The sequence below is a fragment of the Chiloscyllium plagiosum genome, unplaced genomic scaffold (genome assembly GCF_037043375.1).
Source record: "Chiloscyllium plagiosum isolate Xiang-an unplaced genomic scaffold, Cpla_swu_hap1 HiC_scaffold_39, whole genome shotgun sequence".
Lineage (NCBI taxonomy): Eukaryota > Metazoa > Chordata > Chondrichthyes > Orectolobiformes > Hemiscylliidae > Chiloscyllium > Chiloscyllium plagiosum.
The window spans coordinates 43,345,428-43,372,586 of record NW_028270177.1 but is presented as its reverse complement, the minus strand read 5'-3'; positions in this window follow the sequence as shown (position 1 = coordinate 43,372,586).

The following is a 27,159-nucleotide window of genomic DNA, read 5'->3' as shown; positions in this document are numbered from 1 at the left end:
CCATGTCACAGACTGAGATTCAATCCCTGTCACTGTCTGATATTCAATCCCGGTCACTGACTAATGTTCAATCCCTGTCACTGATTGAGATTCAATTCCTGTCACTGTCTGAGATTCAATCCCTGTCACTGACTGAGGTTCAATCCCTGCCACTGGCTGAGATTCAATCCCTGTCACTGACTGAGATTCAATCCCTGTCACTGACAGAGGATCAATCCCTGTCACTGACTGAGGGTCAATCCCTGTCACTGACGGAGGGTCAATCCCTGTCACTGACTGAGGGTCAATCCCTGTCACTAACTGAGGTTCAATCCCTGTCACTGTCTGAGATTCAATCCCGGTCACTGACTAATGTTCAATCCCTGTCACTGACTGAGATTCAATCCCTGTCACTGACGGAGGATCAATCCCTGTCACTGACTGAGGGTCAATCCCTGTCACTGACGGAGGATCAATCCCTGTCACTGACTGAGGGTCAATCCCTGTCACTGACTGAGGTTCAATCCCTGTCATTAACGGCGATTCAATCCCTGTCACTGACTGAGATTCAATCCCTGTCACTGACTGAGGTTCAATCCCTGTCACAGGCTGAGATTCAATCACTGTCACTGACTGAGGTTCAATCCCTGTCACTGGCTGAGATTCAATCCCTGTCACTGACTGAGATTCAATCCCTGTCACTGACGGAGGATCAATCCCTGTCACTGACTGAGGCTCAATCCCTGTCACTGACTGAGATTCAATCCCTGTTACTGTCTGAGGGTCAATCCCAGTCACTGACTGAGGTTCAATGCCTGTTACAGACTGAGATTCAATCTCTGTCACTGTCTGAGATTGAATGCCTGTCACTAACTGAGATTCAATCCCTGTCACACACTGAGATTCAATCCCTGTCACTGACTGAGGGTCAATCCCAGTCACTGACCAAGGTTCAATCCCAGTCACTGACTGAGGTTCAATCCCAGTCACTGACTGAGGTTCAATGCCTCTTACAGACTGAGATTCAATCCCTGTCATTGTCTGAGATTCAATCCCTGTCACTGATTAAGGTTCAATCCCTGTCACTGACTGAGGTTCAATCCCTGTCACTGATTGAGATTCAATTCCTGTCACTGACTGAGGTTCAATCCCAGTCACTGACTGAGATTCAATCCCTGTCACTGACTGAGGATCAATCCCTGTCACTGTCTGAGATTCAATCACTGTCACTGACTGAGGTTCAATCACTGTCACTAACTGAGATTCAATCCCTGTCACTGTCTGTTTTTCAATCCCTGTCACTGACTGAGGTTCAATTCCTGTCACAGAGTGAGAGTCAATCCCTGTCACAGACTGAGATTCAATCCCTGCCACTGACTGAGATTCAATCCCTGTCAATAACTGAGGTTCAATCCATGTCACAGACTGAGATTCAATCCCTGTCACTGTCTGATATTCAATCCCGGTCACTGACTAATGTTCAATCCCTGTCACTGATTGAGATTCAATTCCTGTCACTGTCTGAGATTCAATCCCTGTCACTGACTGAGGTTCAATCCCTGTCACTGGCTGAGATTCAATCCCTGTCACTGACTGAGATTCAATCCCTGTCACTGACGGAGGATCAATCCCTGTCACTGACTGAGGGTCAATCCCTGTCACTGACGGAGGGTCAATCCCAGTCACTGACTGAGGCTCAATCCCTGTCACAGACTGAGATTCAGTCCCTGTAAATGTCTGAGGGTCAATCCCAGTCACTGACTGAGATTCAATCCCTGTTAATGTCTGAGGGTCAATCCCAGTCACTGACTGAGGGTCAATCCGAGTCACTGACTGAGGTTCAATGCCTGTTACAGACTGAGATTCAATCCCTGTCACTATCTGAGATTGAATCCCTGTCACTAACTAAGATTCAATCCCTGTCACAGACTGAGATTCAATCCCTGTCACTGACTGAGGGTCAATCCCTGTCACTGACTGAGGGTCAATCCCTGCCACTGGCTGAGATTCAATCCCTGTCACTGACTGAGATTCAATCCCTGTCACTGACGGAGGATCAATCCCTGTCACTGACTGAGGGTCAATCCCTGTCACTGACTGAGGGTCAATCCCAGTCACTGACTGAGGTTCAATGCCTGTTACAGACTGAGATTCAATCCCTGTCACTGACTGAGATTCAATCCCTGTCACTGACGGAGGATCAATCCCTGTCACTGACTGAGGCTCAATCCCTGTCACAGACTGAGATTCAATCCCTGTTAATGTCTGAGGGTCAATCCCAGTCACTGACTGAGGGTCAATCCGAGTCACTGACTGAGGTTCAATGCCTGTTACAGACTGAGATTCAATCCCTGTCACTATCTGAGATTGAATCCCTGTCACTAACTAAGATTCAATCCCTGTCACAGACTGAGATTCAATCCCTGTCACTGACTGAGGGTCAATCCCTGTCACAGACTGAGGGTCAATCCCTGTCACTGACGGAGGATCAATCCCTGTCACTGACTGAGGGTCAATCCCTGTCACTGACGGAGGATCAATCCCTGTCACTGACTGACGGTCAATCCCAGTCACTGACTGAGGTTCAATGCCTGTGACAGACTGAGATTCAATCCCTGTCACTATCTGAGATTGAATCCCTGTCACTAACTAAGATTCAATCCCTGTTACAGACTGAGATTCAATCCCTGTCACTGACTGAGGGTCAATCCCTGTCACTGACCAACGTTCAATCCCAGTCACTGACTGAGGTTCAGTGCCTGTCACAGACTGAGATTCAATCCCTGTCACTGTCTGAGATTCAATCCCTGTCACTGATTAAGGTTCAATCCCTGTCACTGACTGAGATTCAATCCCTGTCACTGACTGTGATTCAATCCCTGTTACTGTCTGAGGGTCAATCCCAGTCACTGACTGAGGTTCAATGCCTGTTACAGATTGAGATTCAATTCCTTTCACTTTCTGAGATTCAATCCCTGTCACTGACTGAGATTCAACCCCATTTAACTAACTGAGGTTCAATGCCTGTTACAGACTGAGATTCAATTCCTTTCACTTTCTGAGATTCAATCCCTGTCACAGACTGAGATTCAACCCCATTTAACTAACTGAGATTCAATCCCTGTCACTGACTGAGGTTAGATCCCTGTCACTGATGGAGGTTCAATCCCTGTCACTGACTGAGATTCAATCCCTGTCACTGACTCAGGTTCAGTCCCTGTCACTGATGGAGGTTCAATCCCTGTAACTGATTGAGATTTAATTCCTGTCACTTTCTGAGATTCAATCCCTGTCACTGACTGAGATTCAACCCCATTTAAATAACTGATATTCAATCCCTGTCACTGACTGAGGTTAGATCCCTGTCACTGACGGAGGTTCAATCCCTGTCACTGACTGAGATTCAATCCCTGTCACTAACTGCGATTCAATCCCTGTCACTGACTGAGAGTCATTCCCTGTCACTGTCTGCGGGTCAATCCCAGTCACTGACTGAGATTAAATCCCTGTCACTAACTGAGATTCAATCCCTGTCACTGACTGAGGCTCAATCCCTGCCACTGACTGAAGCTCAATCCCAGTCACTGACTGAGATTAAATCCCTGTCACTAACTGAGATTCAATCCCTGTCACTGACTGAGAGTCAATCCCTGTCACTAACTGCGATTCAATCCCTGTCACTGACTGAGATTCAACCCCATTTAACTAACTGAGAGTCAATCCCTGTCACTGACTGAGAATCAATCCCTGTCACTAACTGCGATTCAATCCCTGTCACTGACTGAGAGTCATTCCCTGTCACTGTCTGCGGGTCAATCCCAGTCACTGACTGAGATTAAATCCCTGTCACTAACTGAGATTCAATCTCTGTCACTGACTGAGGCTCAATCCCTGCCACTGACTGAAGCTCAATCCCAGTCACTGACTGAGATTAAATCCCTGTCACTAACTGAGATTCAATCCCTGTCACTGACTGAGGCTCAATCCCTGCCACTGACTGAGGCTCAAACCCTGTCACTGACTGTGGCTGATCCCTGTCACTGTCTGTGGGTCAATCTCAGTCACTGACTGAGATTAAATCCCTGCCACCAACTGAGATTCAATCCCTGTCACTGACTGAGGCTCAATCCCTGTCACTGACTGAGATTCAATCCCTGTCACTGACGGATGTTCAATCCCTGTCACTAACTGAGGGTCAATCCCTGTCACTGACTGAGTTTCAATCCCTGTCACTTACTGAGGCACAATCCCTGTCAATGACTGAGGCTCAATCCCTGTCACTGACTGAGATTCAATCCCTGTCACTGACTAAGGTTCAATCCAATTTTACTAACTGAGATACAATCCCTGTCACTGACTGAGGATCAATTCCTGTCACAGACTGAGATTCAATCCCTGCCACTGTCTGAGATTCAATCCCTGTCAATAACTGAGGTTCAATCCATGTCACATCTGAGATTCAATCCCTGTCACTGTCTGAGATTCAATCCCGGTCACTGACGAATGTTCAATCCCAGTCACTGATTGAGATTCAATTCCTGTCACTGTCTGAGTTTCAATCCCTGTCACTGACTGAGGTTCAATTCCAGCCACTGATGGTGGTTCAATCCCTGTCACTGACTGAGATTCAATCGCTGTCACTAACTGAGATTCAATCCCTGTCACTGACTGAGATTCATTCCCAGTCACTGTCTGAGGGTCAATCCCAGTCACTGACTGAGATTGAATCCCTGTCACTAACGGCGATTCAATCCCTGTCACTGACTGAGATTCAATCCCTGTCACGGACTGAGGTTCAATCCCTGTCACAGGCTGAGATTCAATCACTGTCACTGACTGAGGTTCAATCCCTGTCACTGGCTGAGATTCAATCCCTGTCACTGACTGAGATTCAATCCCTGTCACTGACGGAGGATCAATCCCTGTCACTGACTGAGGGTCAATCCCTGTCACTGACTGAGGTTCAATCCCTGTCACTGACGGAGGATCAATCCCTGTCACTGACTGAGGGTCAATCCCTGTCACTAACTGAGGTTCAATCCCTGTCACTGTCTGAGATTCAATCCCGGTCACTGACTAATGTTCAATCCCTGTCACTGACTGAGATTCAATCCCTGTCACTGACGGAGGATCAATCCCTGTCACTGACTGAGGGTCAATCCCTGTCACTGACGGAGGATCAATCCCTGTCACTGACTGAGGGTCAATCCCTGTCACTGACTGAGGTTCAATCCCTGTCATTAACGGCGATTCAATCCCTGTCACTGACTGAGATTCAATCCCTGTCACTGACTGAGGTTCAATCCCTGTCACAGGCTGAGATTCAATCACTGTCACTGACTGAGGTTCAATCCCTGTCACTGGCTGAGATTCAATCCCTGTCACTGACTGAGATTCAATCCCTGTCACTGACGGAGGATCAATCCCTGTCACTGACTGAGGCTCAATCCCTGTCACTGACTGAGATTCAATCCCTGTTACTGTCTGAGGGTCAATCCCAGTCACTGACTGAGGTTCAATGCCTGTTACAGACTGAGATTCAATCTCTGTCACTGTCTGAGATTGAATGCCTGTCACTAACTGAGATTCAATCCCTGTCACACACTGAGATTCAATCCCTGTCACTGACTGAGGGTCAATCCCAGTCACTGACCAAGGTTCAATCCCAGTCACTGACTGAGGTTCAATCCCAGTCACTGACTGAGGTTCAATGCCTCTTACAGACTGAGATTCAATCCCTGTCATTGTCTGAGATTCAATCCCTGTCACTGATTAAGGTTCAATCCCTGTCACAGACTGAGGTTCAATCCCTGTTACTGATTGAGATTCAATTCCTGTCACTGACTGAGGTTCAATCCCAGTCACTGACTGAGATTCAATCCCTGTCACTGACTGAGGATCAATCCCTGTCACTGTCTGAGATTCAATCACTGTCACTGACTGAGGTTCAATCACTGTCACTAACTGAGATTCAATCCCTGTCACTGTCTGATTTTCAATCCCTGTCACTGACTGAGGTTCAATTCCTGTCACAGAGTGAGAGACAATCCCTGTCACAGACTGAGATTCAATCCCTGCCACTGACTGAGATTCAATCCCTGTCAATAACTGAGGTTCAATCCATGTCACAGACTGAGATTCAATCCCTGTCACTGTCTGATATTCAATCCCGGTCACTGACTAATGTTCAATCCCTGTCACTGATTGAGATTCAATTCCTGTCACTGTCTGAGATTCAATCCCTGTCACTGACTGAGGTTCAATCCCTGCCACTGGCTGAGATTCAATCCCTGTCACTGACTGAGATTCAATCCCTGTCACTGACGGAGGATCAATCCCTGTCACTGACTGAGGGTCAATCCCTGTCACTGACGGAGGGTCAATCCCAGTCACTGACTGAGGCTCAATCCCTGTCACAGACTGAGATTCAGTCCCTGTTAATGTCTGAGGGTCAATCCCAGTCACTGACCGAGGGTCAATCCCAGTCACTGACTGAGGCTCAATCCCTGTCACAGACTGAGATTCAGTCCCTGTTAATGTCTGAGGGTCAATCCCAGTCACTGACTGAGGGTCAATCCCAGTCACTGACTGAGGTTCAATGCCTGTTACAGACTGAGATTCAATCCCTGTCACTGACTGAGATTCAATCCCTGTCACTGACGGAGGATCAATCCCTGTCACTGACTGAGGCTCAATCCCTGTCACAGACTGAGATTCAATCCCTGTTAATGTCTGAGGGTCAATCCCAGTCACTGACTGAGGGTCAATCCGAGTCACTGACTGAGGTTCAATGCCTGTTACAGACTGAGATTCAATCCCTGTCACTATCTGAGATTGAATCCCTGTCACTAACTAAGATTCAATCCCTGTCACAGACTGAGATTCAATCCCTGTCACTGACTGAGGGTCAATCCCTGTCACAGACTGAGGGTCAATCCCTGTCACTGACGGAGGATCAATCCCTGTCACTGACTGAGGGTCAATCCCTGTCACTGACGGAGGATCAATCCCTGTCACTGACTGACGGTAAATCCCAGTCACTGACTGAGGTTCAATGCCTGTGACAGACTGAGATTCAACCCCTGTCACTATCTGAGATTGAATCCCTGTCACTAACTAAGATTCAATCCCTGTTACAGACTGAGATTCAATCCCTGTCACTGACTGAGGGTCAATCCCTGTCACTGACCAACGTTCAATCCCAGTCACTGACTGAGGTTCAGTGCCTGTCACAGACTGAGATTCAATCCCTGTCACTGTCTGAGATTCAATCCCTGTCACTGATTAAGGTTCAATCCCTGTCACTGACTGAGATTCAATCCCTGTCACTGACTGAGATTCAATCCCTGTTACTGTCTGAGGGTCAATCCCAGTCACTGACTGAGGTTCAATGCCTGTTACAGACTGAGATTCAATTCCTTTCACTTTCTGAGATTCAATCCCTGTCACTGACTGAGATTCAACCCCATTTAACTAACTGAGGTTCAATGCCTGTTGCAGACTGAGATTCAATTCCTTTCACTTTCTGAGATTCAATCCCTGTCACTGACTGAGATTCAACCCCATTTAACTAACTGAGATTCAATCCCTGTCACTGACTGAGGTTAGATCCCTGTCACTGATGGAGGTTCAATCCCTGTCACTGACTGAGATTCAATCCCTGTCACTGACTCAGGTTCAGTCCCTGTCACTGATGGAGGTTCAATCCCTGTAACTGATTGAGATTTAATTCCTGTCACTTTCTGAGATTCAATCCCTGTCACTGACTGAGATTCAACCCCATTTAAATAACTGATATTCAATCCCTGTCACTGACTGAGGTTAGATCCCTGTCACTGACGGAGGTTCAATCCCTGTCACTGACTGAGATTCAATCCCTGTCACTAACTGCGATTCAATCCCTGTCACTGACTGAGAGTCATTCCCTGTCACTGTCTACGGGTCAATCCCAGTCACTGACTGAGATTAAATCCCTGTCACTAACTGAGATTCAATCCCTGTCACTGACTGAGGCTCAATCCCTGCCACTGACTGAAGCTCAAACCCTGTCACAGACTGTGGCTGATCCCTGTCACTGTCTGTGGGTCAATCTCAGTCACTGACTGAGATTAAATCCCTGCCACCAACTGAGATTCAATCCCTGTCACTGACTGAGGCTCAATCCCTGTCACTGACTGAGATTCAATCCCTGTCACTGACGGATGTTCAATCCCTGTCACTAACTGAGGGTCAATCCCTGTCACTGACTGAGTTTCAATCCCTGTCACTTACTGTGGCTCAATCCCTGTCAATGACTGAGGCTCAATCCCTGTCACTGACTGAGATTCAATCCCTGTCACTGACTAAGGTTCAATCCCTGTCACTGACGGAGATTCAATCCCTGTCACTGATTGAGATTCAATTCCTGTCATGAACAGAGGTTCAATCCCTGTCACTAACTGAGATTCAATCCAATTTAACTACCTGAGATACAATCCCTGTCACTGACTGAGGATCAATCCCTGTCACAGACTGAGATTCAATCCCTCCCACTGTCTGAGATTCAATCCCTGTCAATAACTGAGGTTCAATCCATGTCACAGACTGAGATTCAATCCCTGTCACTGTCTGAGATTCAATCCCGGTCACTGACTAATGTTCAATCCCTGTCACTGATTGAGATTCAATTCCTGTCACTGTCTGAGTTTCAATCCCTGTCACTGACTGAGGTTCAATCCCTGTCACTGATGGTGGTTCAATCCCTGTCACTGACTGAGATTCAATCGCTGTCACTAACTGAGATTCAATCCCTGTCACTGTCTGAGGGTCAATCCCAGTCACTGACTGAGATTGAATCCCTGTCACTAACGGCGATTCAATCCCTGTCACTGACTGAGATTCAATCCTTGTCACTGACTGAGGTTCAATCCCTGTCACAGGCTGACATTCAAACACTGTCACTGACTGAGGTTCAATCCCTGTCACTGACTGAGATTCAATCCCTGTCACTGACGGAGGATCAATCCCTGTCACTGACTGAGGGTCAATCCCTGTCACTGACGGAGGATCAATCCCTGTCACTGACTGACGGTCAATCCCTGTCACTGACAGAGGTTCAACCCCTGTCACTAACGGCGATTCAATCCCTGTCACTGACTGAGATTCAATCCCTGTCACTGACTGAGGTTCAATCCCTGTCACAGGCTGACATTCAATGACTGTCACTGACTGAGGTTCAATCCCTGTCACTGGCTGAGATTTAATCCCTGACACTGACTGAGATTCAATCCCTGTCACTGACGGAGGATCAATCCCTGTCACTGACTGAGGCTCAATCCCTGTCACAGACTGAGATTCAATCCCTGTTAATGTCTGAGGGTCAATCCCAGTCACTGAATGAGGTTCAATGCCTGTTACAGACTGAGATTCAATCCCTGTCACTATCTGAGATTGAATCCCTGTCACTAACTAAGATTCAATCCCTGTCACAGACTGAGATTCAATCCCTGTCACTGACTGAGGGTCAATCCCAGTCACTGACCAAGGTTCAATCCCAGTCACTGACTGAGGTTCAATGCCTGTCACAGACTGAGATTCAATCCCTGTCACTGTCTGAGATTCAATCCCTGTCACTGATTCAGGTTCAATCCCTGTCACTGACGGAGGTTCAATCCCTGTCACTGATTGAGATTCAATTCCTGTTACTGTCTGAGGGTCAATCCCAGTCACTGACTGAGGTTCAATGCCTGTTACAGACTGAGATTCAATCCCTTTCACTTTCTGAGATTCATTCCCTGTCACTGTCTGAGGGTCAATCCCAGTCACTGACTGAGATTGAATCCCTGTCACTAACGGCGATTCAATCCCTGTCACTGACTGAGATTCAATTCCTGTCACTGACTGAGATTCAATCCCTGTTACTGTCTGAGGGTCAATCCCAGTCACTGACTGAGGTTCAATGCCTGTTACAGACTGAGATTCAATTCCTTTCACTTTCTGAGATTCATTCCCTGTCACTGTCTGAGGGTCAATCCCAGTCACTGACTGAGATTGAATCCCTGTCACTAACGGCGATTCAATCCCTGTCACTGACTGAGATTCAATCCCTGTCACTGACTGAGGTTCAATCCCTGTCACAGCCTGAGATTCAATCACTGTCACTGACTGAGATTCAATCCCTGTCACTAACTGAGATTCAATCCCTGTCACTGACTGAGATTCAATCCCTGTCACTGACGGAGGATCAATCCCTGTCACTGACTGAGGGTCAATCCCTGTCACTGACGGAGGATCCATCCCTGTCACTGACTGAGGCTCAATCCCTGTCACTGACTGAGGCTCAATCCCTGTCACTAACGGCGATTCAATCCCTGTCACTGACTGAGATTCAATCCCTGTCACTGACTGAGGTTCAATCCCTGTCACAGGCTGAGATTCAATCACTGTCACTGACTGAGGTTCAATCCCTGTCACTGGCAGAGATTCAATCCCTGTCACTGACTGAGATTCAATCCCTGTCACTGACGGAGGATCAATCCCTGTCAGTGACTGAGGCTCAATCCCTGTCACTGACTGAGATTCAATCCCTGTTACTGTCTGAGGGTCAATCCCAGTCACTAACTGAGGTTCAATGCCTGTTACAGACTGAGATTCAATCCCTGTCACTGTCTGAGATTGAATGCCTGTCACTAACTGAGATTCAATCCCTGTCACACACTGAGATTCAATCCCTGTCAGTGACCAAGGTTCAATCCCAGTCACGGACTGAGGTTCAGTGCCTGTCACAGACTGAGATTCAATCCCTGTCACTGTCTGAGATTCAATCCCTGTCACTGATTAAGGTTCAATCCCTGTCACTGACTGAGGTTCAATCCCTGTTACTGATTGAGATTCAATTCCTGTCACTGACTGAGGTTCAATCCCTGTCACTGACTGAGATTCAATCGCTGTCACTGACTGAGATTCAATCCCTGTCACTGTCTGAGGGTCAATCCCAGTCACTGACTGAGATTCAATCCCTGTCACTGACTGAGGATCAATCCCTGTCACTGTCTGAGATTCAATCACTGTCACTGAGTGAGGTTCAATCCCTGTCACTAACTGAGATTCAATCCCTGTCACTGTCTGAGATTCAATCCCTGTCACTGATTCAGGTTCAATCCCTGTCACTGACGGAGGTTCAATCCCTGTCACTGATTGAGATTCAATTCCTGTCACTGACTGAGGTTCAATGCCTGTTACTGACTGAGATTCAATTCCTTTCACTTTCTGAGATTCATTCCCTGTCACTGTCTGAGGGTCAATCCCAGTCACTGACTGAGATTGAATCCCTGTCACTAACGGCGATTCAATTCCTGTCACTGACTGAGATTCAATCCCTGTCACTGACTGAGGTTCAATCCCTGTCACAGGCTGAGATTCAATCACTGTCACTGACTGAGATTCAATCCCTGTCACTAACTGAGATTCAATCCCTGTCACTGACTGAGATTCAATCCCTGTCACTGACGGAGGATCAATCCCTGTCACTGACTGAGGGTCAATCCCTGTCACTGACGGAGGATCAATCCCTGTCACTGACTGAGGCTCAATCCCTGTCACTGACTGAGGCTCAATCCCTGTCACTAACGGCGATTCAATCCCTGTCACTGACTGAGATTCAATCCCTGTCACTGACTGAGGTTCAATCCCTGTCACAGGCTGAGATTCAATCACTGTCACTGACTGAGGTTCAATCCCTGTCACTGGCAGAGATTCAATCCCTGTCACTGACTGAGATTCAATCCCTGTCACTGACGGAGGATCAATCCCTGTCACTGACTGAGGCTCAATCCCTGTCACTGACTGAGATTCAATCCCTGTTACAGTCTGAGGGTCAATCCCAGTCACTAACTGAGGTTCAATGCCTGTTACAGACTGAGATTCAATCCCTGTCACTGTCTGAGATTGAATGCCTGTCACTAACTGTGATTCAATCCCTGTCACACACTGAGATTCAATCCCTGTCACTGACCAAGGTTCAATCCCAGTCACTGACTGAGGTTCAATGCCTGTCACAGACTGAGATTCAATCCCTGTCACTGTCTGAGATTCAATCCCTGTCACTGATTAAGGTTCAATCCCTGTCACTGACTGAGGTTCAATCCCTGTTACTGATTGAGATTCAATTCCTGTCACTGACTGAGGTTCAATCCCTGTCACTGACTGAGATTCAATCGCTGTCACTGACTGAGATTCAATCCCTGTCACTGTCTGAGGGTCAATCCCAGTCACTGACTGAGATTCAATGCCTGTTACAGACTGAGGATCAATCCCTGTCACTGTCTGAGATTCAATCCCTGTCACTGACTGAGGTTCAATCCCTGTCACTAACTGAGATTCAATCCCTGTCACTGTCTGATTTTTAATCCCTGTCACTGACTGAGGTTCAATCCCTGTCACAGAGTGAGAGTCAATCCATGTCACAGACTGAGATTCAATCCCTGCCACTGTCTGAGATTCAATCCCTGTCAATAACTGAGGTTCAATCCATGTCACAGACTGAGATTCAATCCCTGTCACTGTCTGAGATTCAATCCCGGTCACTGACAAATGTTCAATCCCTGTCACTGATTGAGATTCAATTCCTGTCACTGTCTGAGATTCAATCCCTGTCACTGACTTAGGTACAATCCCAGTCATTGATGGTGGTTCAATCCCTGTCACTGACTGAGATTCATTCCCTGTCACTGTCTGAGGGTCAATCCCAGTCACTGACTGAGATTGAATCCCTGTCACTAACGGCGATTCAATCCCTGTCACTGACTGAGATTCAATCCCTGTCACTGACTGAGGTTCAATCCCTGTCACAGGCTGAGATTCAATCACTGTCACTGACTGAGGTTGAATCCCTGTCACTGGCTGAGATTCAATCCCTGTCACTGACTGAGATTCAATCCCTGTCACTGACGGAGGATCAATCCCTGTCACTGACTGAGGGTCAATCCCTGTCACTGACGGAGGATCAATCCCTGTCACTGACTGACGGTCAATCCCTGTCACTGACAGAGGTTCAACCCCTGTCACTAACGGCGAATCAATCCCTGTCACTGACTGAGATTCAATCCCTGTCACTGACTGAGGTTCAATCCCTGTCACAGGCTGACATTCAATCACTGTCACTGACTGAGGTTCAATCCCTGTCACTGGCTGAGATTCAATCCCTGTCACTGACTGAGGGTCAATCCCTGTCACTGACGGAGGATCAATCCCTGTCACTGACTGAGGGTCAATCCCTGTCACTGCCTGATGTTCAATCCCTGTCACTAACGGCGATTCAATCACTGTCACTGACTGAGATTCAATCCCTGTCACTGACTGAGGTTCAATCCCTCTCACAGGCTGAGATTCAATGACTGTCACTGACTGAGGTTCAATCCCTGTCACTGGCTGAGATTCAATCCCTGTCACTGGCTGAGATTCATCCCTGTCACTGACGGAGGATCAATCCCTGTCACTGACTGAGGCTCAATCCCTGTCACTGACTGAGATTCAATCCCTGTTACTGTCTGAGGGTCAATCCCAGTCACTGACTGAGGTTCAATGCCTGTTACAGACTGAGATTCAATCCCTGTCACTGTCTGAGATTGAATGCCTGTCACTAACTGAGATTCAATCCCTGTCACACACTGAGATTCAATCCCTGTCACTGACTGAGGGTCAATCCCAGTCACTGACCAAGGTTCAATCCCAGTCACTGACTGAGGTTCAATGCCTGTCACAGACTGAGATTCAATCCCTATCACTGACTGAGGTTCAATCCCTGTTTCTGATTGAGATTTAATTCCTGTCACTGACTGAGGTTCAATCCCTGTCACTGACTGAGATTCAATCCCTGTCACTGACTGAGATTCAATCCCTGTCACTGTCTGTGGGTCAATCCCAGTCACTGAGTGAGATTCAATCCCTGTCACTGACTGAGGATCAATCCCTGTCACTGTCTGAGATTCAATCACTGTCACTGACTGAGGTTCAATCCCTGCCACTAACTGAGATTCAATCCCTGTCACTGTCTGATTTTCAATCCCTGTCACTGACTAAGGTTCAATCCCTGTCACAGAGTGAGAGTTAATCCCTGTCACAGACTGAGATTCAATCCCTGCCACTGTCTGAGATTCAATCCCTGTCAATAACTGAGGTTCCATCCATGTCACAGACTGAGATTCAATCCCTGTCACTGTCTGAGATTCAATCCCGGTCACTGACTAATGTTCAATCCCTGTCACTGATTGAGATTCAATTCCTGTCACTGTCTGAGATTCAAACCCTGTCACTGACTGTGGTTCAATCCCAGTCACTGATGGTGGTTCAATCCCTGTCACTGACTGAGATTCAATCGCTGTCACTAACTGAGATTCAATCCCTGTCACTGACTGAGATTCATTCCCTGTCACTGTCTGAGGGTCAATCCCAGTCACTGACTGAGGATCCATCCCTGTCACTGTCTGAGATTCAATCCCTGTCACTGACTGAGGTTCAATCCCTGTCACTAACTGAGCTTCAATCCCTGTCACTGTCTGATTTTTAATCCCTGTCACTGACTGAGGTTCAATCCCTGTCACAGAGTGAGAGTCAATCCCTGTCACAGTCTGAGATTCAATCCCTGCCACTGTCTGAGATTCAATCCCTGTCAATATCTGAGGTTCAATCCATGTCACAGACTGAGATTCAATCCCTGTCACTGTCTGAGATTCAATCCCGGTCACTGACTAATGTTCAATCCCTGTCACGGATTGACATTCAATTCCTGTCACTGTCTGAGATTCAATCCCTGTCACTGACTGAGGTACAATCCCAGTCATTGATGGTGGTTCAATCCCTGTCACTGACTGAGGTTCAATCCCTGTCACTGACTGAGGTTTAATCCCTGTCACAGGCTGACATTCAATCACTGTCACTGACTGAGGTTCAATCCCTGTCACTGGCTGAGATTCAATCCCTGTCACAGACTGAGATTCAATCCCTGTCACAGACTGAGATTCAATCCCTGCTAATGTCTGAGGGTCAATCCCAGTCACTGATTGAGGTTCAATGCCTGTTACAGACTGAGATTCAATCCCTGTTACTATCTGAGATTGAATCCCTGTCACTAACTAATATTCAATCCCTGTCACATACTGAGATTCAATCCCTGTCACTGACTGAGGGTCAATCCCAGTCACTGACCACGGTTCAATCCCAGTCACTGATTGAGGTTCAATGCCTGTCACAGACTGAGATTCAATCCCTGTCACTGTCTGAGATTCAATCCCTGTCACTGATTAAGGTTCAATCCCTGTCACTGACGGAGGTTCAATCCCTGTCACTGATTGAGATTCAATTCCTGTCACTGACTGAGGTTCAATCCCTGTCAATGACTGAGATTCAATCCCTGTCACACACTGAGATTCAATCCCTGTCACTGACTGAGGGTCAATCCCAGTCACTGACCAAGGTTCAATCCCAGTCACTGACTGAGGTTCAATGCCTGTCACACACTGAGATTCAATCCCTGTTACTGTCTGAGGGTCAATCCCAGTCACTGACTGAGGTTCAATGCCTGTTACAGACTGAGATTCAATTCCTTTCACTTTCTGAGATTCATTCCCTGTCACTGTCTGAGGGTCAATCCCAGTCACTGACTGAGATTGAATCCCTGTCACTAACGGCGATTCAATACCTGTCACTGACTGAGATTCAATCCCTGTCACTGACTGAGGTTCAATCCCTGTCACAGGCTGAGATTCAATCACTGTCACTGACTGAGATTCAATCCCTGTCACTAACTGAGATTCAATCCCTGTCACTGACTGAGATTCAATCCCTGTCACTGACGGAGGATCAATCCCTGTCACTGACTGAGGGTCAATCCCTGTCACTGACGGAGGATCAATCCCTGTCACTGACTGAGGGTCAATCCCAGTCACTGACTGAGATTGAATCCCTGTCACTAACGGCGATTCAATCCCTGTCACTGACTGAGATTCAATCCCTGTCACTGACTGAGGTTCAATCCCTGTCACAGGCTGAGATTCAATCACTGTCACTGACTGAGGTTCAATCCCTGTCACTGGCTGAGATTCAATCCCTGTCACTGACTGAGATTCAATCCCTGTCACTGACGGAGGATCAATCCCTGTCACTGACTGAGGGTCAATCCCTGTCACTGACGGAGGATCAATCCCTGTCACTGATTGACGGTCAATCCCTGTCACTGACAGAGGTTCAACCCCTGTCACTAACGGCGATTCAATCCCTGTCACTGACTGAGATTCAATCCCTGTCACTGACTGAGGTTCAATCCCTGTCACAGGCTGACATTCAATGACTGTCACTGACTGAGGTTCAATCCCTGTCACTGGCTGAGATTTAATCCCTGACACTGACTGAGATTCAATCCCTGTCACTGACAGAGGATCAATCCCTGTGACTGACTGAGGCTCAATCCCTGTCACAGACTGAGATTCAATCCCTGTTAATGTCTGAGGGTCAATCCCTGTCACTGACTGAGGTTCAATGCCTGTTACAGACTGAGATTCAATCCCTGTCACTATCTGAGATTGAATCCCTGTCACTAACTAAGATTCAATTCCTGTCACAGACTGAGATTCAATCCCTGTCACTGACTGAGATTCAATCCCTGTTACTGTCTGAGGGTCAATCCCAGTCACTGACTGAGGTTCAATGCCTATTACAGACTGAGATTCAATTCCTTTCACTTTCTGAGATTCATTCCCTGTCACTGTCTGAGGGTCAATCCCTGTCACTGACTGAGATTGAATCCCTGTCACTAACGGCGATTCAATCCCTGTCACTGACTGAGATTCAATCCCTGTCACTGACTGAGGTTCAATCCCTGTCACAGGCTGAGATTCAATCACTGTCACTGACTGAGATTCAATCCCTGTCACTAACTGAGATTCAATCCCTGTCACTGACTGAGATTCAATCCCTGTCACTGACGGAGGATCAATCCCTGTCACTGACTGAGGGTCAATCCCTGTCACTGACGGAGGATCAATCCCTGTCACTGACTGAGGGTCAATCCCAGTCACTGACTGAGATTGAATCCCTGTCACTAACGGCGATTCAATCCCTGTCACTGACTGAGATTCAATCCCTGTCACTGACTGAGGTTCAATCCCTGTCACAGGCTGAGATTCAATCCCTGTCACTGACGGAGGATCAATCCCTGTCACTGACTGAGGGTCAATCCCTGTCACTGACGGAGGATCAATCCCTGTCACTGACTGACGGTCAATCCCTGTCACTGACAGAGGTTCAACCCCTGTCACTAACGGCGATTCAATCCCTGTCACTGACTGAGATTCAATCCCTGTCACTGACTGAGGTTCAATCCCTGTCACAGGCTGACATTCAATGACTGTCACTGACTGAGGTTCAATCCCTGTCACTGGCTGAGATTTAATCCCTGACACTGACTGAGATTCAATCCCTGTCACTGACGGAGGATCAATCCCTGTCACTGACTGAGGCTCAATGCCTGTCACAGACTGAGATTCAATCCCTGTTAATGTCTGAGGGTCAATCCCTGTCACTGACTGAGGTTTCAATGCCTGTTACAGACTGAGATTCAATCCCTGTCACTATCTGAGATTGAATCCCTGTCACTAACTAAGATTCAATCCCTGTCACAGACTGAGATTCAATCCCTGTCACTGACTGAGGGTCAATCCCAGTCACTGACCAAGGTTCAATCCCAGTCACTGACTGAGGTTCAATGCCTGTCACAGACTGAGATTCAATCCCTGTCACTGTCTGAGATTCAATCCATGTCACTGATTAAGGTTCAATCCCTGTCACTGACGGAGGTTCAATCCCTGTCACTGATTGAGATTCAATTCCTGTCACTGACTGAGGTTCAATTCATGTCACTGACTGAGATTCAATCCCTGTCACTGACTGAGATTCAATCCCTGTTACTGTCTGAGGGTCAATCCCAGTCACTGACTGAGGTTCAATGCCTGTTACAGACTGAGATTCAATTCCTTTCACTTTCTGAGAATCATTCCCTGTCACTGTCTGAGGGTCAATCCCAGTCACTGACTGAGATTGAATCCCTGTCACTAACGGCGATTCAATCCCTGTCACTGACTGAGATTCAATCCCTGTCACTGACTGAGGTTCAATCCCTGTCACAGGCTGAGATTCAATCACTGTCACTGACTGAGATTCAATCCCTGTCACTAACTGAGATTCAATCCCTGTCACTGACTGAGATTCAATCCCTGTCACTTACGGAGGATCAATCCCTGTCACTGACTGAGGGTCAATCCCTGTCACTGACGGAGGATCAATCCCTGTCACTGACTGAGGCTCAATCCCTGTCACTGACTGAGGCTCAATCCCTGTCACTAACGGCGATTCAATCCCTGTCACTGACTGAGATTCAATCCCTGTCACTGACTGAGGTTCAATCCCTGTCACAGGCTGAGATTCAATCACTGTCACTGACTGAGGTTCAATCCCTGTCACTGGCAGAGATTCAATCCCTGTCACTGACTGAGATTCAATCCCTGTCACTGACGGAGGATCAATCCCTGTCACTGACTGAGGCTCAATCCCTGTCACTGACTGAGATTCAATCCCTGTTACTGTCTGAGGGTCAATCCCAATCACTAACTGAGGTTCAATGCCCGTTACAGACTGAGATTCAATCCCTGTCACTGTCTGAGATTGAATGCCTGTCACTAACTGAGATTCAATCCCTGTCACACACTGAGATTCAATCCCAGTCACTGACTGAGGGTCAATCCCAGTCACTGACCAAGGTTCAATCCCAGTCACTGACTGAGGTTCAATCCCTGTCACAGACTGAGATTCAATCCCTGTCACTGTCTGAGATTCAATCCCTGTCACTGATTAAGGTTCAATCCCTGTCACTGACTGAGGTTCAATCCCTGTTACTGATTGAGATTCAATTCCTGTCACTGACTGAGGTTCAATCCCTGTCACTGACTGAGATTCAATCCCTGTCACTGACTGAGATTCAATCCCTGCCACTGTCTGAGTGTCAATCCCAGTCACTGACTGAGATTCAATCCCTGTCACAGACTGAGGATCAATCCCTGTCACTGTCTGAGATTCAATCCCTGTCACTGACTGAGGTTCAATCCCTGTCACTAACTGAGCTTCAATCCCTGTCACTGTCTGATTTTTAATCCCTGTCACTGACTGAGATTCAATCCCATTTAACTAACTGAGATACAATCCCTGTCACTGACTGAGGTTCAATCCCTGTCGCTGATGGAGGTTCAATCCCTGTCACTGACTGAGATTGAATCCCTGTCACTAACGGCGATTCAATCCCTGCCACTGTCTGAGATTCAATCCCTGTCAATAACTGAGGTTCAATCCATGTCACAGACTGAGATTCAATCCCTGTCACTGTCTGAGATTCAATCCCGGTCACTGACTAATGTTCAATCCCTGTCACTGATTGACATTCAATTCCTGTCACTGTCTGAGATTCAATCCCTGTCACTGACTGAGGTTCAATCCCAGTCATTGATGGTGGTTCAATTCCTGTCACTGACTGAGATTCAATCGCTGTCACTAACTGAGATTCAATCCCTGTCACTGACTGAGATTCATTCCCTGTCACTGTCTGAGGGTCAATCCCAGTCACTGACTGAGATTGAATCCCTGTCACTAACGGCAATTCAATCCCTGTCACTGACTGAGATTCAATCCCTGTCACTGACTGAGGTTCAATCCCTGTCACAGGCTGAGATTCAATCACTGTCACTGACTGAGGTTCAATCCCTGTCACTGGCTGAGATTCAATCCCTGTCACTGACTGAGATTCAATCCCTGTCACTGACGGAGGATCAATCCCTGTCACTGACTGAGGGTCAATCCCTGTCACTGACGGAGGATCAATCCCTGTCACTGACTGAGGTTCAATCCCTGTCTCTTACTGAGGCTCAATCCCTGTCAATGACTGAGGCTCAATCCCTGTCACTGACTGATATTCAATCCCTGTCACTGACTAAGGTTCAATCCCTGTCACTGACGGAGATTCAATCCCTGTCACTGATTGAGATTCAATTCCTGTCATGAACTGAGGTTCAATCCCTGTCACTGACGAGATTCAATCCAATTTAACTAACTGAGATACAATCCCTGTCACTGACTGAGGACCAATCCCTGTCACTGACTGAGATTCAATCCCTGTCGCTGATGGAGGTTCAATCCCTGTCACTGACTGAGATTGAATCCCTGTCACTAACGGCGATTCAATCCCTGCCACTGTCTGAGATTCAATCCCTGTCAATAACTGAGGTTCAATCCCTGTCACAGGCTGACATTCAATCACTGTGACTGACTGAGGTTCAATCCCTGTCACTGGCTGAGATTCAATCCCTGTCACTGACTGAGATTTAATCCCTGTCACTGACGGAGGATCAATCCCTGTCATTGACTGAGGCTCAATCCCTGTCACAGACTGAGATTCAATCCCTGTTACTGTCTGAGGGTCAATCCCAGTCACTGACTGAGGTTCAATGCCTGTTACAGACTGAGATTCAATCCCTGTCACTAACTAACATTCAATGCCTGTCACAGACTGAGATTCAATCCCTGTCACTGTCTGAGATTCAATCCCTGTCACTGATTAAGGTTCAATCCCTGTCACTGACAGAGGTTCAATCCCTGTCACTGATTGAGATTCAATCCCTGCCACTAACTGAGGGTCAATCCCAGTCACTCACTGAGGTTCAATCCCTGTCTCTTACTGAGGCTCAATCCCTGTCAATGACTGAGGCTCAATCCCTGTCACTGACTGAGATTCAATCCCTGTCACTGACTAAGGTTCAATCCCTGTCACAGGCTGACATTCAATCACTGTGACTGACTGAGGTTCAATCCCTGTCACTGACTGAGGTTCAATCCCTGTCACTGGCTGAGATTTAATCCCTGACACTGACTGAGATTCAATCCCTGTCACTGACGGAGGATCAATCCCTGTCACTGACTGAGGCTCAATCCCTGTCACAGACTGAGATTCAATCCCTGTTAATGTCTGAGGGTCAATCCCTGTCACTGACTGAGGTTCAATGCCTGTTACAGATTGAGATTCAATCCCTGTCACTATCTGAGATTGAATGCCTGTCACTAACTGAGATTCAATCCCTGTCACACACTGAGATTCAATCCCAGTCACTGACCAAGGTTCAATCCCAGTCACTGACTGAGGTTCAATGCCTGTCACAGACTGAGATTCAATCCCTGTCACTGTCTGAGATTCAATCCATGTCACTGATTAAGGTTCAATCCCTGTCACTGACGGAGGTTCAATCCCTGTCACTGATTGAGATTCAATTCCTGTCACTGACTGAGGTTCAATTCCTGTCACTGACTGAGATTCAATCCCTGTCACTGACTGAGATTCAATCCCTGTTACTGTCTGAGGGTCAATCCCAGTCACTGACTGAGGTTCAATGCCTGTTACAGACTGAGATTCAATCACTTTCACTTTCTGAGAATCATTCCCTGTCACTGTCTGAGGGTCAATCCCAGTCACTGACTGAGATTGAATCCCTGTCACTAACGGCGATTCAATCCCTGTCACTGACTGAGATTCAATCCCTGTCACTGACTGAGGTTCAATCCCTGTCACAGGCTGAGATTCAATCACTGTCACTGACTGAGATTCAATCCCTGTCACTAACTGAGATTCAATCCCTGTCACTGACTGAGATTCAATCCCTGTCACTGACGGAGGATCAATCCCTGTCACTGACTGAGGGTCAATCCCTGTCACTGACGGAGGATCAATCCCTGTCACTGACTGAGGCTCAATCCCTGTCACTGACTGAGGCTCAATCCCTGTCACTAACGGCGATTCAATCCCTGTCACTGAGATTCAATCCCTGTCACTGACTGAGGTTCAATCCCTGTCACAGGCTGAGATTCAATCACTGTCACTGACTGAGGTTCAATCCCTGTCACTGGCAGAGATTCAATCCCTGTCACTGACTGAGATTCAATCCCTGTCACTGACGGAGGATCAATCCCTGTCACTGACTGAGGCTCAATCCCTGTCACTGACTGAGATTCAATCCCTGTTACTGTCTGAGGGTCAATCCCAATCACTAACTGAGGTTCAATGCCTGTTACAGACTGAGATTCAATCCCTGTCACTGTCTGAGATTGAATGCCTGTCACTAACTGAGATTCAATCCCTGTCACTGACTGAGGGTCAATCCCAGTCACTGACCAAGGTTCAATCCCAGTCACTGACTGAGGTTCAATCCCTGTCACAGACTGAGATTCAATCCCTGTCACTGTCTGAGATTCAATCCCTGTCACTGATTAAGGTTCAATCCCTGTCACTGACTGAGGTTCAATCCCTGTTACTGATTGAGATTCAATTCCTGTCACTGACTGAGGTTCAATCCCTGTCACTGACTGAGATTCAATCCCTGTCACTGACTGAGATTCAATCCCTGCCACTGTCTGAGTGTCAATCCCAGTCACTGACTGAGATTCAATCCCTGTCACAGACTGAGGATCAATCCCTGTCACTGTCTGAGATTCAATCCCTGTCACTGACTGAGGTTCAATCCCTGTCACTAACTGAGCTTCAATCCCTGTCACTGTCTGATTTTTAATCCCTGTCACTGACTGAGATTCAATCCCATTTAACTAACTGAGATACAATCCCTGTCACTGACTGAGGTTCAATCCCTGTCGCTGATGGAGGTTCAATCCCTGTCACTGACTGAGATTGAATCCCTGTCACTAACGGCGATTCAATCCCTGCCACTGTCTGAGATTCAATCCCTGTCAATAACTGAGGTTCAATCCATGTCACAGACTGAGATTCAATCCCTGTCACTGTCTGAGATTCAATCCCGGTCACTGACTAATGTTCAATCCCTGTCACTGATTGACATTCAATTCCTGTCACTGTCTGAGATTCAATCCCTGTCACTGACTGAGGTTCAATCCCAGTCATTGATGGTGGTTCAATCCCTGTCACTGACTGAGATTCAATCGCTGTCACTAACTGAGATTCAATCCCTGTCACTGACTGAGATTCATTCCCTGTCACTGTCTGAGGGTCAATCCCAGTCACTGACTGAGATTGAATCCCTGTCACTAACGGCGATTCAATCCCTGTCACTGACTGAGATTCAATCCCTGTCACTGACTGAGGTTCAATCCCTGTCACAGGCTGAGATTCAATCACTGTCACTGACTGAGGTTCAATCCCTGTCACTGGCTGAGATTCAATCCCTGTCACTGACTGAGATTCAATCCCTGTCACTGACGGAGGATCAATCCCTGTCACTGACTGAGGGTCAATCCCAGTCACTGACAGAGGTTCAACCCCTGTCACTAACGGCGATTCAATCCCTGTCACTGGCTGAGATTCAATCCCTGTCACTGACTGAGATTCAATCCCTGTCACTGACTGAGGTTCAATCCCTGTCACTAACTGAGCTTCAATCCCTGTCACTGTCTGATTTTTAATCCCTGTCACTGACTGAGGTTCAATCCCTGTCACAGAGTGAGAGTCAATCCCTGTCACAGTCTGAGATTCAATCCCTGCCACTGTCTGAGATTCAATCCCTGTCAATATCTGAGGTTCAATCCATGTCACAGACTGAGATTCAATCCCTGTCACTGTCTGAGATTCAATCCCGGTCACTGACTAATGTTCAATCCCTGTCACTGATTGACATTCAATTCCTGTCACTGTCTGAGATTCAATCCCTGTCACTGACTGAGGTACAATCCCAGTCATTGATGGTGGTTCAATCCCTGTCACTGACTGAGATTCAATCGCTGTCACTAACTGAGATTCAATCCCTGTCACTGACTGAGATTCATTCCCTGTCACTGTCTGAGGGTCAATCCCAGTCACTGACTAAGATTGAATCCCTGTCACTAACGGCAATTCAATCCCTGTCACTGACTGAGATTCAATCCCTGTCACTGACTGAGGTTCAATCCCTGTCACAGGCTGAGATTCAATCACTGTCACTGACTGAGGTTCAATCCCTGTCACTGGCTGAGATTCAATCCCTGTCACTGACTGAGATTCAATCCCTGTCACTGACGGAGGATCAATCCCTGTCACTGACTGAGGCTCAATCCCTGTCACAGACTGAGATTCAATCCCTGTTACTGTCTGAGGGTCAATCCCAGTCACTGACTGAGATTCAATCCCTGTCACTGATTAAGGTTCAATCCCTGTCACTGACGGAGGTTCAATCCCTGTCACTGATTGAGATTCAATTCCTGTCACTGACTGAGATTCAATCCCTGTCACTGACTGAGATTCAATCCCTGTCACTGAATGAGATTCAAGCCCTGTCACTGACTGAGGTTCAATCCCTATCACTGACTGAATCTCTGTCCCGGTCACTGACTGAGATTCAATCCCTGTCACTGACTGAGATTCACTTACTGTCACTGATTGACACTCAATCCCTGTCACTGACTGAGATTCAATCCCTGTCACTGTTTGTGGCTCAATCCCTGTCACTGATTGAGATTCAATCCCTGTCACTGACTGAGGTTGAACCCTGTCACAGACTGAGGCTCAATCCCTGTCACTGACGGATGTCCAATCCCTGTCACTGACTGAGGGTCAATCCCTGTCACTGACGGAGGATCAATCCCTGTCACTGACTGAGGTTCAATCCCTGTCTCTTACTGAGGCTCAATCCCTGTCAATGACTGAGGCTCAATCCCTGTCACTGACTGAGATTCAATCCCTGTCACTGACTAAGGTTCAATCCCTGTCACTGACGGAGATTCAATCCCTGTCACTGATTGAGATTCAATTCCTGTCATGAACTGAGGTTCAATCCCTGTCACTGACGAGATTCAATCCAATTTAACTAACTGAGATACAATCCCTGTCACTGACTGAGGATCAATCCCTGTCACTGACTGAGATTCAATTCCTGTCACTGACGGAGGATCAATCCCTGTCACTGACTGAGAGTCAATGCCTGCCACTGTCTGAGATTCAATCCCTGTCACTGACTGAGGTTCAATCCCTGTCACTGACTGAGATTCAATCCCTGTCACTGACGGAGGATCAATCCCTGTCACTGACTGAGGGTCAATCCCTGTCACTGACGGAGGATCAATCCCTGTCACTGACTGACGGTCAATCCCTGTCACTGACAGAGGTTCAACCCCTGTCAATAACGGCGATTCAATCCCTGTCACTGACTGAGATTCAATCCCTGTCACTGACTGAGGTTCAATCCCTGTCACAGGCTGACATTCAATCACTGTGACTGACTGAGGTTCAATCCCTGTCACTGTCTGAGATTCAATCCCTGTCACTGACTGAGATTTAATCCCTGTCACTGACGGAGGATCAATCCCTGTCATTGACTGAGGCTCAATCCCTGTCACAGACTGAGATTCAATCCCTGTTACTGTCTGAGGGTCAATCCCAGTCACTGACTGAGGTTCAATGCCTGTTACAGACTGAGATTCAATCCCTGTCACTAACTAAGATTCAATGCCTGTCACAGACTGAGATTCAATCCCTGTCACTGTCTGAGATTCAATCCCTGTCACTGATTAAGGTTCAATCCCTGTCACTGACAGAGGTTCAATCCCTGTCACTGATTGAGATTCAATCCCTGTCACTAACTGAGGGTCAATCCCAGTCACTCACTGAGGTTCAATCCCTGTCTCTTACTGAGGCTCAATCCCTGTCAATGACTGAGGCTCAATCCCTGTCACTGACTGAGATTCAATCCCTGTCACTGACTAAGGTTCAATCCCTGTCACTGACGGAGATTCAATCCCAGTCACTGATTGAGATTCAATTCCTGTCATTTTCTGAGGTTCAATCCCTGTCACTGACTGAGATTCAATCCCATTTAACTAACTGAGATACAATCCCTGTCACTGACTGAGGTTCAATCCCTGTCGCTGATGGAGGTTCAATCCCTGTCACTGACTGAGATTGAATCCCTGTCACTAACGGCGATTCAATCCCTGCCACTGTCTGAGATTCAATCCCTGTCAATAACTGAGGTTCAATCCCTGTCACAGGCTGACATTCAATCACTGTGACTGACTGAGGTTCAATCCCTGTCACTGGCTGAGATTCAATCCCTGTCACTGACTGAGATTTAATCCCTGTCACTGACGGAGGATCAATCCCTGTCATTGACTGAGGCTCAATCCCTGTCACAGACTGAGATTCAATCCCTGTTACTGTCTGAGGGTCAATCCCAGTCACTGACTGAGGTTCAATGCCTGTTACAGACTGAGATTCAATCCCTGTCACTAACTAAGATTCAATGCCTGTCACAGACTGAGATTCAATCCCTGTCACTGTCTGAGATTCAATCCCTGTCACTGATTAAGGTTCAATCCCTGTCACTGACAGAGGTTCAATCCCTGTCACTGATTGAGATTCAATCCCTGTCACTAACTGAGGGTCAATCCCAGTCACTCACTGAGGTTCAATCCCTGTCTCTTACTGAGGTTCAATCCCTGTCAATGACTGAGGCTCAATCCCTGTCACTGACTGAGATTCAATCCCTGTCACTGACTAAGGTTCAATCCCTGTCACAGGCTGACATTCAATCACTGTGACTGACTGAGGTTCAATCCCTGTCACTGGCTGAGATTTAATCCCTGTCACTGACGGAGGATCAATCCCTGTCATTGACTGAGGCTCAATCCCTGTCACAGACTGAGATTCAATCCCTGTTACTGTCTGAGGGTCAATCCCAGTCACTGAATGAGGTTCAATGCCTGTTACAGACTGAGATTCAATCCCTGTCACTAACTAAGATTCAATGCCTGTCACAGACTGAGATTCAATCCCTGTCACTGTCTGAGATTCAATCCCTGTCACTGATTAAGGTTCAATCCCTGTCACTGACAGAGGTTCAATCCCTGTCACTGATTGAGATTCAATCCCTGTCACTAACTGAGGGTCAATCCCAGTCACTCACTGAGGTTCAATCCCTGTCTCTTACTGAGGTTCAATCCCTGTCAATGACTGAGGCTCAATCCCTGTCACTGACTGAGATTCAATCCCTGTCACTGACTAAGGTTCAATCCCTGTCACAGGCTGACATTCAATCACTGTGACTGACTGAGGTTCAATCCCTGTCACTGGCTGAGATTCAATCCCTGTCACTGACTGAGATTTAATCCCTGTCACTG